Source organism: Oryzias melastigma, unplaced genomic scaffold, assembly GCF_002922805.2.
Source record: "Oryzias melastigma strain HK-1 unplaced genomic scaffold, ASM292280v2 sc00205, whole genome shotgun sequence".
Classification (NCBI taxonomy): Eukaryota; Metazoa; Chordata; class Actinopteri; order Beloniformes; family Adrianichthyidae; genus Oryzias; species Oryzias melastigma.
The window spans coordinates 316418-317376 of NW_023416881.1; positions in this window are offsets into that span (position 1 = coordinate 316418).

A 959-nucleotide genomic window follows, 5' to 3' on the forward strand; every position below is an offset into this window, starting at 1 on the left:
TCGCCGGTCCGTCGCAGGGCATCCATGAGACAAATACTGAAAATGCAGCCTGAATCAGAATGAGTATATTTGCAGATGTGGAACTCCCCCAACTAAAAAAAATATTAAAAATGGGGCATTGAGTAAGTCAAATTTTACAACTGTTCTCTAGAATTTACCTCTGGATCTATCCACCTACCAAGGATAGACTAGTGTGACTAATAATGCAAACGTTTTAAACTATGATGAATATGATGACGGACATACATGTTTTTTTATTCATGTAAAAGTTGGGGTTTTAGCACAGGACTTGATGAAAAACTGCAACCTTCTAAAACCAGTCTCTAGTGGTCTTTAGAAAATGTAGTACTTTCTGGTTTGTATCACATTTTGGAATGAAAGATGAGAGATCTGTACTTCTATGCAAACAAACCAAGATGGTGTGTGGTCTTGAACATTCAGTATTTATCACATAATCATCTTCAACATTTTAAGCCACACTGATGCATATAAAACACAGAAAAGTGACTTCACCAGTTAGTAGTGAAAGAAAGCTGGATCAGCCGCCTCAAAAACTTGAAAGAAAATAAAAATGGTCAAAGTACTACATTCTAACCTGCATGTAGGAGATAACTTTCCATGTATTTCTGAACTTCTGAAAACACACTAGGAAGTACCCCCTGAGACCAATGGTGACCATGAACTTTGGTATTTACAATGTGATCAAAAACCTTCCAACGCTCCTATTTTTGCTGTTAGAAAATAAATAAATAAATGAATTCCCTCACACTGACTAGTATTTCGTGTTGGACTCCCACCACACATTTGAATGTAAGCTAGAAATAAGATTTTACGTCGGATGCCCTTCCTGACACAACCCTCTGTATTTATCCGGGCCCAAGCCAGGGTCTCATTGTGCCGGTCCCAAGCCCGGATAAATACAGAGGGTTGTGTCAGGAAGGGCATCCGACGTAAAATCT